This window comes from Gopherus evgoodei, chromosome 3, assembly GCF_007399415.2.
Source record: "Gopherus evgoodei ecotype Sinaloan lineage chromosome 3, rGopEvg1_v1.p, whole genome shotgun sequence".
Lineage (NCBI taxonomy): Eukaryota > Metazoa > Chordata > Testudines > Testudinidae > Gopherus > Gopherus evgoodei.
This window is the reverse complement of record NC_044324.1, coordinates 148015970-148029801: the sequence shown is the minus strand read 5'-3', so window position 1 is coordinate 148029801 and position 13832 is coordinate 148015970.

The following is a 13832-nucleotide window of genomic DNA, read 5'->3' as shown; positions in this document are numbered from 1 at the left end:
TTTTTTCAGCAGAAAATGTTGATTTGTCAAAACTGAAACATTTTGCACAAATGTATTGGTTTTACCAAATCATTTTAAGGTCCAGGATAGAATTACAGAACGAGTCCCTCCCACCCTAAAATAGACACTTGCTTGGTGGTTTGGGCACTAGTTGGGATATAGCAGACCCAAGTTCCAGTCTGTGCTCTGAATCAGGCAGAGCAGTGATTTGAATTTGGCCTGCTGAATGCCTAAGCTATTGTCCATTTAAAGAGGGGGTCTCTGATTACCAAATGGAATGTTTCTAGTGCAGGTGTGTTCATCTTTTGAACACTCCTTTTCTTTCTGCAGCTCCACTGGAACACCTGAATTCCCTATTCTCCCTTGGACCCCAGTCTTATTTCTTTGTAGTGTTTGTGGGTGCGGAGAAAGGCTATGTAAATGGAGGAATTTCAAACAATGAAATGAAAATAAATGCAGCTGGTCTTTGGTCATCGCTAATTTCTCATTCAGGAAAAGCCTCATGCCACCTGATAAGATCAGTGCAGAAATGAAAGGAGTGACTTTAGAAATAAATGAAGAAAAGAGCTCACATTGTGATAGGCTGCCCCTGAACTATTTAATGGCACAAGGAAACAACCTATCAAGATTAGCATCAAACAGGAAATCAGCGTTATTGTAAGGGAAAACAAGAATGGTTGGATTACAGAACTACTCAAGTCTGGATGACAACAGCAGGTAAAATGAACAAAATGCATTCGCTTCAAAAAAATGGAAATGCTTAGCAGCCGCAGAACACCTGCCCGGATCAATTAACTGAGACACCAGTGAAGGTCTTTGACTAAGAAAGATGTTTGAGGACCCAGTGTTTCAATCAGTAAATCACTTCTCTCCGTTGGCTTGAAGGAATGAAATAGAAGAAGAGGTGTGGATGTGATAATACAGGCAGATAAAAGTTTATGCAATATTTTCTCCTTTGTGACCAGCTCTGGGCGCAGTTACTTTGCAGCTGAGGTTGGAGCTATGAGAAGCAGTGAACAATGGCATTTTGAATGCTGCTATCTGCTTTGATAAGGAAAAGTCAGATTTTCAATTAGCTCTTTGGCTTTTCTGAATGTGGTAGTAGAAATCCAATCACAAGATTGCATGCAGCATAAAAGAATCAAATTGATGCTGCAAGGTGGTGGAACAGGGACCCAGCAGAATGCATCTGTGCAAACTAAAGGAAATAGGAAGGGTTTTAAAATGTATTTATTTTTATAATACAAGCAGGAAAACTACCAAAATTATTTGCCATTATAATGCATATCATATTCTCAACAAAATTGGTGATTAACAGAGACTTTTTTCTAACCTACCCTTAATTTGTTCAGTGCCAGATATGAAATATTTGCTCCTACCTGCTAAGAGTGGAAAGGAGTGCAACTGGAATCTATTTTGGGTGGCACAGGAATTCGGTTCAGGTCCTTGTGAATTCAACTGAAAGCTCTTGTTTTAATAATGGTCAGATCCTCAATTGGTGTAAATCACCATAGCACCTTTGACTTCAAAATAAAAATGCTTCCAGGAAACCAAAAGTTTGTACTCTAAAGCTGAAACTTAGAGAATTTGTTTGAAAAGATAATGGCAGACTGCTATTAGATTTAGAGGGATATAATGTAATTGTGGTGTGATGCAAAAGTAGTTGGGTTCTATAGAAAGTTTTCTTCTGTCTTTTGTGTTCTCCATCACTGAACAAGGGATTGATGCTACATCTTTCACCTGTGAAAATGACAGGCAAAAGAATAGATTTAAATTTTGCCCACCTACATAGCTTTCTTGGTATAGGAGGTAGTGCTTTCCAGTGGTCAGAGCAAAGGAACTGGCATCAGGACGGCTGTTTTTTATTTATTATTGCTTTTGTCGCTGGCTTACTGATAGATTTGAAAAAGCAGCAAAGAGCCCTATAGCACCTTATAGACTGACAGATGTTTTGGAGCATGAGCTTTGAGTAAAAATAGATTTGAGCAAATCACGTAAGGTAGTAATGTACTGACTCAAGTCTTCTTGAACAGCTATTAAAACATGTCTTTAAAATACATCTGGTCTACTTTACAAAGTTAGGTCAATGTAAGCATCCTTGCATTCACCTAGTCATGCATGTGTCTACACTTAAATTTGTTTCCCACCGATGTAAATGCTCCATTGCTCTAACATAGTAACACCACCTCCCTGAGTGGTGCTGAGCCATGATCGATTATTGAGGTTGACACGACACAGATGTAGACACTGAGTTACCTATACTGACCCAAACAATCCTCTAGAAGCTATCCCATGATGCCCAGCTCTGACTGCTCCGGTCACAGTTGTGAATGCTGCTGCCCAGGTGTCACAGAAACTGGAAGCCTCCCCCCTTTTAAAACGTTGTTTATTTTTTAAATGCCTTTTCCTGGTTGTCTAGCTTGGTGTGCACACCTAGCAGCTCTCCATTGTTGTGCACTCCTGCGCAGCTGACCATGCCAGCCACATGCTCTAGGCACACTCTGTCTAGGAGTAGATAGGAAATATTTGTTCTCCTGGGCCTGTGGGGAGAAGATGCTCTTCAAGCGCAGGTGTGGAGCAGAAGTGTCAAGAAGCATGTCTTGTTTAAAACTATAGGAGAGCAAGGGAAGGGAGTTCTGAAGCTTAACTTTCACTCTTCATTGTGACTATACTGACAGTGGTATGTCTGTGTGTTTTATCTGCAACTGCTGCCATTGTGGCCTTGAGAGGTTCCCCCTCTACACACACACAGTAGATGAGCCAGAAGAGGAGAAAGAAGAGGACTTGGGAGGACATGTTCAGCGAGATCCTGCAAACCAGTGCTACAAGAAAGAGCCTGAAGAGAGAACACTGTATGGAGAAGGAAGGAGCGGATAGGAGAAAGGCCTAGCAGGAAAAGAAAAGGGACATGCACCAGAGCATAAAGGGGCTCCTCTGGCAGCAAACGCTAATGCTGCAGACTCTTGTGGACATACATGTTCTGCAATCCTGGGCTCACCTCCCTTTGCTATCCATGGAGAATTCCACTGCAGCACCTCCCAACATAGCACCCCTCCCCTCCCTGCCCACATCAAAATTCCACATGGCAGGAGGGCCACATCCCTACCCCTATCACTCTACCCCATGGACATTAAGGACAATCACAGCTACATATACATTAACTGTGGCTGTCATATGTCAGCGTATGTGCAGCCAAAATGGACATGAATACTCTTTTCCCTCCTTTAAGCTCTGTTCCATAAATTGATTAAGGTTGTAATGTATTTGCTTTTAACTTGCACAGAATTTTTAGGGGTTTTTTTGTTAATAAAACTTTTGTTTGGAAAATAATTCATCTTTATTAGTTCATAACATATGATTCACACTGACTAGTGTCAGTGAAAGCATACACTTTGTGTTATTATAAAGTATAACACAACCTGTAGGATCAGTTATCAGAGGGGTAGCCGTGTTAGTCTGGATCTGTAAAAGCAGCAAAGAATTCTGTGGCACCTTATAGACTAACAGACGTTTTGGAGCATGAGCTTTCGTAGGTGAATACCCACTTCGTCAGATGCATGTAGTGGAAATTTCCAGGGGCAGGTATATATATGCAGGCAAGCTAGAGATAATGAGGTTAGTTCAATCAGGGAGAATGAGGCCCTGTTCTAGCAGTTGAGGTGTGAAAACCAAGAGAGGAAAATCTGGTTTTGTAGTTGGCTAGCCATTCACAGTCTCTGTTTAATCCTGAGCTGATGGTGTCAAATTTGCAGATGAACTGAAGCTCAACAGTTTCTCTTTGAAGTCTGGTCTCGAAGTTTTTTTGCTGCAGGATGGCCACCTTAAGGTCTGCTATAGTGTTGCCAGGGAGGTTGAAGTGTTCTCCTACAGGCTTTTGTATATTGCCATTCCTAATATCTGATTTGTGTCCATTTACCCTTTTCCGTAGCGACTGTCCAGTTTGGCCATCACCGGTTCATTCACCTGCACTTCCACCAATGTAATATATGCCAACATATGCCAGCAATGCCCCTCTGCTATGTACATTGGCCAAACTGGACAGTCGCTACGGAAAAGGATAAACGGACACAAATCAGATATTAGGAGTGGCAATATACAAAAACCTGTAGGAGAACACTTCAACCTCCCTGGCCACACTATAGCAGACCTTATGGTGGCCATCCTGCAGCAAAAAAACTTCAGTATCAGACTTCAAAGAGAAACTGCTGAGCTTCAGTTCATCTGCAAATTTGACACCATCAGCTCAAGATTAAACAAAGACTGAAATGCTTGCCAATTACAAAACCAGTTTCTCCTCTCTTGGTTTTCACACCTCGACTACTGGAACAGGGCCTCGTCCTCCCTGATTGAACTAACCTCATTATCTCTAGCCTGCCTGCATACACATACCTGCCCCTGGAAATTTCCACTACATGCATCTGACGAAGTGGGTATTCACCCACAAAAGCTCATGCTCCAAAACGTCTGTTGGTCTATAAGGTGCCACAGGATTCTTTGCTGCTCTTGTAGGATCAATGACAGTGTAATAATCATAAATGTACAGCAAGCACTACACAATTAATAATGCTTTAACAATGTTATATTCGTATCTGTACACCACGCACCACACATTTGCTAACAGGCCTTCAAACTGCAGGGCCAGGTAGAGCTCATTATGCCACTGTTCTCTACGGTGAGTCACTATTGAAGTGCTCTTTCAGAGCCTCCCTGAGTCATATAACTCCAGGTTGAGTTCTCCTAATAGCCTTTGAGCCTAGCTGATCAAATTCATCAGCTCCACTTCTGCCCTGTACCCGGCAGCACCTTTCCCGCCTTTGCTACGCACAGGGCACAGCAGGCAGCTATAACCACTGGGATATTTTTCTCATAGAGATCCAATCGTGTTATTTAATCTACCAAAAGCACATTCAGATCTTCCCTTGGTACTCTTGAAGTGGCTGGTGTACAGCTTCATGAGCAAAGGGCAGGCTGGGTCCCCCAAGATCATTATTGGAATTTCAATATTGCCAGTGGGAAAGAAAGTCCCGGCTTGTAGCTTTCTGAACAGTCCTGTATTCTTAAAGATTCAAGCATCATGCACTTTTCCTTACCAGCCAATATTGATGTTGGTGAAGTGTCCCTGGTAATCCACTGAGGCTCATATAACCCTAGAAAAATAGCCCTTTCTGCTGATGTATCCTGGAGCAAGGTGGTCTTGGGCCCAGAAGTGACACTCCACCATCTGTTGATGCTCGGAGAACACCAACAACTTTCTCTTGGTTCTTGCTATATCCCACAGAAATCAGTCCTCCAGGAAATCGTCACGTTCCCTATGGCTCTTCTTGTGGCTCGGCAACTACCAGTGGATTGTGCAGCCTGTGCTTGCATTGGTCAAGGCAAAAGTGCAGAGCTGTGCAGGATCCACGCTTCATGCAACATCAAGTCCACTGTGGGTTATTGGGATTTTACAAATAGCTTTAAATATTATGGTCTAGGGATGGCATTATAAGATGGAGAAAGCTGTTTGGGAACTTGACCTCACAGTCCCACTTGTCCCAGCACAGCTCGCTTCTGCCCCACCATGCATTGTCAAAACTTACCAAAAGACAATATGCTGGAAGGTGGCAGGTTGAATACATGGATACAGGGTGTATTTGCACCGTGCATCAGTACAAGCACTTCTGGTGAATATGAGCAGAGTCGATGCAAGGAACCCAGAATGCACATGTGCAAGCAATATATAAACTGTGGCGTCTTTATACCAACATAACTTGTGTCAGCAAAAGTTTGTAGTGTAGGCATGGCCTAAAAAATAGAAGTTCTAAAACAACCTGCCTTTTGAGAAGCATGCATTTGTAACATTTTCAGTCAGTCAGCTAGAAAATTTTATACTGGCTTGAAAATATAAAAAAAGAAGTTACATAAATCTGCTTTAAAGGGAAAAAAATCTTTTATGTTTTTTTTAAATAATCAAAACTCCACAGCATTTATAAAACAGTTCAGCTCAAGGATTGGCTACCTATTTTTTTTTAATTAACTTCTTTGTTGTTGAGGTTTTTTCTCATTTCCTTCATAAGCATCAGTACAGTGTGTGCTATAAGACTTTTGATCTAAGTTCATTCAGACCTCAGTGACTGAATGTTCCCTGAGGGACAACATAACATACTATGTCTCTATTGTCTTCTCACAACCTGTACTTCTAATTTAAAGCGTGACATGTACATGGTCACGTAACTGCAAAACTAAAAGCAAAATGTAAGAAAATAGACTTCCAGGTTGCTCTGTAGAAACAAAATAATCACTCGGGCCTACATTTTCAAAAGTTTCTAGCTATTTGGGGGCAGGTGCTTAACATTTTCGGATAAGCATGCCACTCTAAAGTATCTGAAGATGGGGACCTAAAATCATTAATCACTTGACAATGAAACCCACAATACTTTTTAAAGAAGCTGCATGGAAACCTACATGTAGCCAAAATCTCTGTCTTTATGAAAGTGCCACAAATAGTACTATGGTTGTGCTGTCATGGCCCTCTAATTCTAAATAAAGCTGTGTTACTTGTTCCAAGTATCAGAGGGGTAGCTGTGTAAGTCTGGATCTGTAAAAAGTGACAAAGAGTCCTGTGGCACCATATAGTCACATTCATCTGGCGAAGTGGGTATTCACCCATGAAAGCTTATGCTCCAATACGTCTGTCAGCCTATAAAGTGCCACAGGACTCTTTGTCGCTTTTTAGTTGTTCCAGGTGCACATGTAGCTCTTTGGAGGGTCACCAAGAAGGCGTGGATTAGTGTTTACAAAGCCAGGACAGAATGAGAGAGTGATACTCTCTAAGCTGGTAGTTAGTGCACAAACCTGGTATGTTAGAGATTCAGATTCTGTTTGATTCAGAATGATCTAGGTTGAGAAAATCTCTAGTCCAAATCAGGCACAGCAGGGACTTGAACCTGGTGTGACATACCAGGGTACAATCCAGACCAATGAGTAGCTATGTCACCCCTTCCCTCTAACCTGGGATATCCTTTACAATACTTTGCTGCTCACAAACAGCCTCTCATGTGTAAGTCATTTGGAGCTCTGTCTGTGTGTGCTGCCTCTAGCCAGCCACACCTTGGCTCTAACCAGCCTTAAAGTTTTCCCCCCAGAAATGTATGGTCCTGTACTGCCCAGCCCTCTCCTCATCAGTGCAAATATATTGAGTCTGTTATTCCTTTAAGGGAATAATATGCACCCAACTTGTTACCCCAAATGGAGTTACCTAGATATTTCAACTTAAATATACGGGTTAGATAAAACAGTAAAACACATTTATTAACTACAAGGAGATAGATTTTACTAGTACATGACAAATAATGAGGCATAAACATCAGAAATGGTTACAAGAAAAGTAAAGATAAGATGTTTACTAACATCTAACTATATTAGATTCAAGCACAGTTTCTCACCACATGCTCCAGCAGATTACTGACCAAACTCTGAGATCAGGGCTCTTCCCCTGGAGTCTAATGCCTGCTTCCTTTGTCTCTTTAGGTGCAGTTATTGTGATAGGCAGAGAGAGAGAAAAGGGTGCCCTGGGATGTTTGTCCCTCTTTTTTATAGTTTCAGTCCCCCTCTTGAAAAACATTTCCAGATGAGAACCAGGAGCCAAAAGGTCTATGTGGAAGGATAGTCCCTGCTGTTTTTTTCAGCTGTTTGAACTTCCTTTGTCTTCCTTCCTGCTTGATGACTCTGTTTACTACTTAAATGCAAATTAAGCAGAGCACACATTCCTTTGTTTAGGGCAGACTTGTTTGTCAACTTATGTTTGGGCAGGGCTATGAAGTTTGAAACTTGTACCAGGGAATTGAATAACTTCATAATTACAATGTTGCTACACATATTTTAGAAGACAATACTGACCATCAAATTGAGTTTTCAAATAATACCTTACAAGGCATATTTTGTACAAAAATTAGTACAATAGTGTGTAGAGTGTGAACACGAGGATGTATCCTGTGACACCTTGCACCAGGCTATCTAGTGTGTTTCTCTTGTGACTTCTGACCAGAAAGCCATGGACCCAAAACAACTTCCCAAATCAAAAAACTTGAGTTTTGATCCAAAAATGGACATTTTGACACAATTCTCTTTTGGTGAAAACATTAAAAATGTTGAAAGTTGCTGCAAAATGGAACTATTGTTCTCTGGACAACACTAATTTTTACCTACAAACTTGGGACCTGCTTGTTTGAGTGACCGCCTCTCTCGGAAAGATTCTGTCACAGCTGAGATCTGCAAAGGTGATCAAACTGGAGCTCCCTTGGTTTTTAAGAAAGGGAGCAGCTGAAAAGGTATGCTCTGTGAGGGCCTCTCAAATTACTCCTGGCCTTGGTACAAAATAATTGACAATTTGGGCATTCTGCAGACTATTGATTTGCACAGCTGTTTGTGGAAGCATGAGGTGTGGTGAGGGAGAGTTGATATTTATTTAGGGAGATTAGGGATCTCTTTTATTACTTGCTTTGTCTCAGAGTGGCTGTTAGTAACTGCAACACTGGTTAGCTGGTGCTACTGGCCAAAACACAAATGTACACAATTACATGAACAGCTCAAGAATAATGGTTCTTAATACCTGAAAAAACCTGTATTTCTAAGAAGTGAACAAAGTAGATTACAGTTGAACAATGTTTGGGTTAGGAATCATCCCCTAGTCGCCCTAGGAGTCATTTTCATTGCAAACCAATCTTCATAATGTCAGAATCTCAAGCTCCACAGTGTCACCAATTACAGCTTTCTGCAATAGTGGAACTGTGGACTCTCAAGGGATGTCACTGGATATTTGTCTCTGTAGGCTCCAGTGCATCATCACCCCAAGCAAAACCATGTAGTCAAAATTGAAATATGGATTTAACTGGATTATATGGATTGTAACTATACTAAACACTTGCACTGAGGTTGAGATAGGAATGGAGGCAGACCTGTTGAAAGTCTATGGGTAACAGCAAAATGGATAAAAAACCAGAGTAATGTCATGGTAGGGTTCTAACTACAGACCACCTAACCAAGAGGAGAGATGGATGAGGCTTTTTCTGAACAACTAACTAAATCATCCAAAGCACAAGACTTGATGGTGATGGTGGAATTCAGCTGAGCAGACATCTGTTGGGAAAATAATATAGCAAGGCAGAGACTATTCAACAAGTTCTTGGAATGCAATGAAGACAACTTTTTATTGAAGATGGTGAAAGGAGAGAGGCTGGTCTAGATATGATTCTGATAAATAAGGAGGAACTGGTTGATATTTGGAAGGTAGAAGGCAGCTTGGGTAAGTGATCACAAAATGACAGAGCCCATGAGTCTAAGGAATGGTAGGAGAGAAAACAGCAGAATAAAAACAATGGACTTCAAGAAGGCAGACTTTAGCAAACTCTCAGATTTGGTAGGTAAGATACTGTGGGAAATAAGTCTTAATGGGAAAAATTGTTAAGGAGAATTGGCAATTTTTTTTTAAGGAAACATTATTAAGAGCAAAAAAGCACACTACCCCAATGCATAAGAAAGATAGGAAGTATAAGAGATCATCTGTTTTAACTAGGAGATTTTGAATGACCTGAAACTCAAAAAAGAGTTATACACGAAGTGGAAACTAGCTCAAATTACAAGTAACGAATATATAAAAAAACAACAAAAGCATGCAAGGACAATTAGAAAGGTCCAGCACAAAACCAGATTAAGCCAGCTAGGGATGAAAAGGGTAACAAGAAAACATTTTACAAATACATTAGAAGTAAAAGGAAGACCAAAGATAAGACCATTACTTAATGAGGAGGAGACGGGAAAGACAAAAGCAGAAAACACAGTAATGGCTGAATCGTTAAATGCCTTTTTTGTTTCAAATTTCACCAAAAAGATTAGCAGTGATTGGATAATTAGCATAGTGAGCATCAGTGTAAATGGAGTAGGATTTGAGTCTAAAATAGGTGAAAAAAACAAGTTAAGAATTATTTAAACAAGTTAGATGTCTTCAAGTCAGCAAGCCCTAATGAAATACTTCTTTGAATACTTAAGGAACTAGCTGAAGACATCTTTGAGCCAGTAGTGATTATCTCTGAGATAATCATGGAGGATGAGAGACATCTCAGAGTACTGGAACAGGGCAAATATACTATCTATCTATAAAAAGGGAATAAGGACAACCCAGGGATTTATAGACCAGTCAGCTTAACTTCAGTACTCAGAAAGAAAATGCAGGAAATAATCAAGCAATCGATTTGTAAGCACATAGAAGAACATAGATTTGTCAAAAAACAATAATGTCAAAACAACCTAATATCCTTCTTCGACATGGTAACAAGCCTTGTGGATGGGGGGAAGTAGTAGACCTCAGATTTAGTGAGGCTTTTGATACTTCTCATATGACCTTCTCATAAGCCACTAAGGAAATATAGCCTAGATGAACGTGCTATAAGGTGGGTGTACAACTGGTTGGAAAATCATACCCAGAGAGTAATTATAAATGGTTCACAGTGAAGCTGGAAGGGCATATCATGTGGTGTCCCACAGGGTTCTGTTCTGGGCCCTGCTCTTCATAAATGATTTGTATAATGGCATAGAGCGTACACTTATAAAGTTTGCAGATGATATCAAGCCAGGAGAGGTTGCAAGCATATTGGAAGACAGAAATAGAATTCAAAATGATCTTGACACACTGGAGAAATGGTCTGAAATAAATAGGATGCAATTTAATAGGGACAAATGCAAAGTACTCCACTTCGGAAGGAATAGCCAACTGTTCAAATACAAAATGAGAAATGACTGCCTAGGAATGAATAATGCAGAAAAGGATCTGGGATTTATAGTGGATCACAAACTACATATGAGTCAAGAATATAGTACTGATGCAAAAAAAGAAATAAAAACAACCATCCCTAACATCATTCTGGAATGTATTAGCAGGAGTGACGTAAGCAAGACATAGGAAGTAATTCTTCTGCTCCACTTGGAACTGATAACACCTCAGCTGGAGCACTGTGTCCAGTTCTTGGAATCACACTTTGGGAAAAATGTGGAAAAAATGGAGAAAGTCCAGAGGAGAACAAAAAAAATGATTAAAGGTGTAGAGAATATGACCTATGAGGAAAGATTGAAAAAAGGGTTTGTTTAGTCTGGAGAGGAGAAAACTGAGGGGAAGCATGACAATAATAAAGAAGAGTGTGATAAATTGTTCTCCTTATCCACTAGGGACAGGACAAGAGGTAATGGAGTTAAATAGCAGCAAGGGATATTTAGGTTAGACATTAGGAAAAACTTCCTAGCTGTAAGTGTAGTTAATGACTGGAATAAATTGCCTAGGGAGGTTGTAGAATCTCCATTGCTGGAGATTTTTAAGAACAGGTTAGATAAACACCTGTCAGAGATGGTCTAGATCGGGGTGGGCAATCTATGGCCCGGGGACAACATACGGCGCTCCAGACATTTTAATCAATCCCTCGAGCTCTTGCCAGGAAGCTTTCCCCACTCCAGCCATGGAGCTGGGTTGGGGCCTTGCCCCACTCTACATGGCTCCTGGAAGCAGCGGCATGTCCCCACTCCAGCTCCTATTCACAAGGACAGCCAAGGGACTCTGCATGCTGCCCTCACCCCAAGCACCACCCCACAACTCCCAATGGCCCAAAACTGAAGCTTAAATGCCAAAAGCCATGCAGAGTTGGACCTTGCAAAGGGAATTAAAACCAATAGTAAAAGGTTCTATAGCCATATAAATAAGAAGAAAACAAAGAAAGAAGAAGTGGGACTGCTAAAAACTGAGGATGAAGTGGAGGTTAAGGATAATCTAGGCAGGGCCCAATAGCTAAACAAAATATATCCTTTGTTGCATCTTCTGCTGGCTCTCTCCTTAATTTTGAAGGTTCCTCATTTTTTCTAGTACCTGCACATGGAGAAAGGAAAGATTCAGGCAACCATGCTTTTAATTCCTGCTGCTGTGCTCCCTCTGCTGGTTAAATGACCAAGCTCTGTGACTCTTGCGTGTACAGAATGTAGATTTAACAAAGTGTATTAAATAATACTTTATATTCATAGCACAATGCATTAGAGGTTCTCAAGAAGTCTTAGAAATGTTTGTGAACTCAAGACTCATAACATCCTCATAGGTATCAATAATTACATTCTGCAGGAGAAGTTTTTGGCACAGAGTTCACTGCTGTTCCTCGGTCCCTCCTATTCTCTGCCTGTGACATGTAATAGTTTAGTCTCCTTTGGCCTATAATTCTTTGATCCAGTGTCAGTTGTTGGGTTTAGTGTGCCGGTGCTGGGTGAGCTTGTGATGATGATGTACAGGGGGTCAGACTAGATGATCTAGTGGTCCCTTCTGGCCTTAAACTCTATGACATTAAAGGTATGTCTACAATACAATAAAAGACCTGTGGCTGGCCCCTGCCAGCTGACTCTGGCTTTCTAGGCTCGGGCTGTGGGGCTATAAAATTGTACTGTAAACATTTGAGTTTGACCTGAAGCCTTGGCTCTGAGAACCCTGGGGTGGGGGTCCCAAGAGCCCGGGCTCCAACCCAACCTGAACTTCTACACAGCAAATTTACAGCACTGCAGCCTGAAACCCTGAACATGTTCACAACAATTTTGTTGCCCACCAGCCTAAATCAGCTCACCTGGGAGGTCTTTTATCACAGTATAGATGTACTCTAAATTACTTAGTGAAGGTTACACAGGAAAACTGTGCCAGAGGCAGGAACAGAACACAGCTCTCCTGGCTAGCAAGCCTGTGCCATAAGAATCAAACTATCTTTCCTCCCTCCATAACATTAGGATAAGCAGACTAATACTCACAGCAAAATGATATAGGGCTGGGCTAAATATGTGAATCATATAACTTATTCAGCATATTAGTCTTTCATATTTTTTCTGTTCACTTAGTTAACAATGAGCAAAGTTGTTGTTTTTTTTTCCCTCATGAATGCTGGCTTTTTGGCATGTCACCTGCACTGAAGTGGTTTTTTCCCCTCCCGTTGGTATTGGTTACATATCCTTAATGGATATTCCCAAAGTAGGAGTCAAGAAAGTGGATTTCTAACTAAGATACATCTATATATAGTATTTTCTAATGTCAATATTCTGTGAAAAATGATGCTTATAATTATGTCTGTCCATTTTGTGTATGCATGTTACAACTTCCGCTGTGAGAATGTTTCTGTTCCTCCACAGTGTACACATTGTTCCTTTTCTGGTGAATGACATTCATCTGAAGCCAAAAATACCCACAAGAAACATGTTGACTTCCTCCTTTGTTACAGTACTCTGAGATGTCAGAAGAAAACAATTAAGGTAATGAGAGCTAAAAGGGGGATGTATATAGAGCTCATGTTTATGGAGTATTACACCAGAGATGTGCTAAACCATCTGTGAAAAGAATTTAGTTGCCTAATGGTACAGTGCAGAGCATCACCCAGTTCAGTTACTCATATGCTAAGCTTCTGTCCCGCACAGTACATTTAAATTAGACACAATGCAAATAATTTCAGCAATCAGACACAGAAGGAATGGTTTGCTTCAAGTTCCTTATTCCTCAGCTTGGGTTACATCTAATAACATGTTATTTTGCATTAAAAACAGGCAATATTTAGTGTAAGACACTGAGCCATTATCACTGCCATTCAGAAAATATGTCTGGAAGATGGTTAGCAAAAGTTATTCACTGATAATGGACGTACAAGGTGGGTGAGGTAATATCTTTTATTAGACCAATTTCTGTTGTTGAGAGAGTTTTTCAAACTACACAGAGTTCTTCTTTAGGTCTGGGAATGTCAGGCATGGCTAAGCCTGCAGATGTAGAGCTCTATGAGTTAAACCAGCCCTCGGAT